The 2,542-nt window shown below is 43.9% G+C and overlaps 1 long non-coding RNA gene across 1 annotated transcript; it reads right to left on the bottom strand.

Moving 5' to 3' along the window:
• Window positions 1-479: 479 nt before the first annotated feature.
• LOC143740146 (uncharacterized) lies at window positions 480-2,151 on the bottom strand. Its single transcript, XR_013204769.1, has 3 exons — window positions 1,604-2,151; window positions 1,397-1,476; window positions 480-941 (listed from the first exon to the last, which is right to left on the bottom strand). It is a non-coding gene; the product is annotated as an uncharacterized LOC143740146 (long non-coding RNA).
• Window positions 2,152-2,542: the final 391 nt, after the last annotated feature.

Below are 2,542 nucleotides of genomic sequence, written 5' to 3'. Positions count from 1 at the left end.
ACGGCACTGCCAGGTATTTGTCCATGTACACGTGAAAGTAGAACTTATCTATCCCACGCTTCATTCTTTCCATCACACTCTGTATTCTTTGTATGAAAACATCATCTTGAGCGGAGACGACATAATCGCACCAACTCATTCCAGTGACAAGTAGTTGGCCCTGAACTTGCCAATAATAGGCATGAGTTGGTTTGAGCTGCAATGAGCCATTGATAACCTTGAGATAAGGTGCGTCTACATAATTTGGAATGTTTGGACATTTTATTTCCACAAGGCCAAACTGAGGCTGCTCTAAGGGGTCAAAAACAACCCCATCTGGTGAGGCACCAATCCATGGTGCATCAGGTTGTACCACAAACCCACATTTGTGGTGGTTCACACGTTTTATCTGGCAATATTCCCAGATCGCATCTATCTCCAACTCCAAACCCCTCTTCATAGGCCCTGTCTGATGAGTACCTCTTAGAAGTCCCTCTTCAGAGGCCTTGCCCACATGGCAGATCTCTCTAAAACGATATGCAGTCACCCGTGGTTTCCGTACATTGTACCAATCGGCACACAAACTCTGCTCTCGCGTAGCACATTCAATCTTCTGGGCCAATTCCAGGGTAACCTCGAGACTTTTCATGTGCAGCTGTTGCTTCCTGGAACAGACAAACATGCACTCTGATGGTTCAAGTCTGTAGCCTTGCAGTGGCAATGATGGAGGAGGTGGAGCATCATGGAGAGTCTTTGCTTTCTCTTTGGCAGGTTGCTGATAAGAAAGGGGACTTCCATGTTGCACCTTGCCGAACAGTGAGTCCACAAGTGGGATATCCTCACTTATTCCCAAGCTGCAGATCATAGGGCGGTCAGCATCAGAAAAATCTTTGAAAACCTCAGACACCCGAAGAACTGAGAGGTCAGGAAGTTCCCCATGAAGGCCTTTGTACAGTTTACTCCTGTATGTTAGAAAACACACACACACACACACACACACACACACACACACACACACACACACACACACACACACACACACACACACACACACACACACACACACACACTAAAAATCTGCAACAGAGTAATACATTTTGCTTGAGGGGAAGAGCATTCTGGAAATAGAATACAATAACCAGTACAGTGACAGGTCATTAGAATTAATAATAAAATTGAATTTCATGATTTAAGGTGTGCCTGCTTTGGCCAACTTGAAAGACACCTGCAGAAGGATTTGACACATTTTAAGTGGTATCATTCATTTATGAAATTGGTTGGACCTATAACTCACTAGAAGTAAAACACATAGAACCTACCTTGTAACAATAATAATTTCAGTTTCCCCCCACTGGTTTTAAATGCTATTGTCCAATGGAATGTTTGTTTTCTGAAATCCCATAAATGGAGCACTTACCGCACTCCCTCTGCGGTCTTTCTTGTTTTCGGTTTGGCTGAGATCACAGCCATCTTGTCAACAGGGCCCGGCTTTATCCCCTATGTCAATATAATGAAAAATAAATAGAGAATGTAGGCAAGTAGGATTTTTTTAATCCACTGTAAAGCAGGTACGATGTATTTATGTAAAGCGCTTTATAAATAAAGTTTGATTGATTGAACTCACCATAACTCTAGGCTTATGCCACTGTTGTTCACCTTCAGTGCAGCTTAATATTGGGGGAACAACTTGGAGTTTCAATTGCGAATAGTGTGCAGATTGAAACAGAAGAGCTACACAATGGTTGCATAAAGCTTTCCCAGCCTTGCAGGTGCAGCAGAAGCGCAGAAGTTGCACAGGCTGCAAATCTTTCAGGACAACCTAAGTAAAACATATCAATGTATTTAATGTAATCAATGCATATCCCTTGACAGTATTACTAATTTCTTTTTTTTTAAAAAGCCTGTCTGAACAACCCCTTGACATGATGACAGCCTGACATGATCCTAGAAAAAATAACAATACCCTACGTCCATCAATACCCTACAGCCTAACAATACACTACCCAACATTAGGCCTACTAGTATTTGTACACTGAACACAATTTCACACTGCTGCTGACTGTAACCATACTCTGAGTTTATGAGGTTTCTCAGCTTTCCTCATGGACCTGAAGCACTCTGCCCTGACAACCACCTCTCCTGAGCCCTGATCTTTCTCAGACACTGCAGAAAAATAACAATATTAGCAAGTTAGCAATAGAATAACATGCAAGTTCATTCATTCAGGCCTTTAGCGTCGAGAACGACGATTGGTATGGCGCTTCAGTCTTCTACTGTCGAGGAAGTCTTTGTACTGCTGGCAAGATCTTTTGACACCAGATCTTATGGAGGCGTGCCACATTGCTCGGTCACCAGCAAGCGTTTCCCAGTTTAGCTTGGAAGGCCGAACGACTGAAGGTCACGCTTCAGGACATCCTTGTAGCGGAGCTTCGGCCGGCCGACTGGGCGAGGGGCATCAGCAATTTCGCCATACAAAATTGCTTTCGGTAACCGGTTTTCTTCCATGCGGTATGTGTGGCCAGCCCAGCGTAAGCGACGGGTGCGCAACATAGTGTAGAGGTCT

Source organism: Siphateles boraxobius, unplaced genomic scaffold (genome assembly GCF_051911475.1).
Source record: "Siphateles boraxobius isolate OS27281-9 unplaced genomic scaffold, OSU_SipBor_1 17, whole genome shotgun sequence".
NCBI lineage: Eukaryota > Metazoa > Chordata > Actinopteri > Cypriniformes > Leuciscidae > Siphateles > Siphateles boraxobius.
This window is presented reverse-complemented; position numbering and strand designations above follow the sequence as displayed.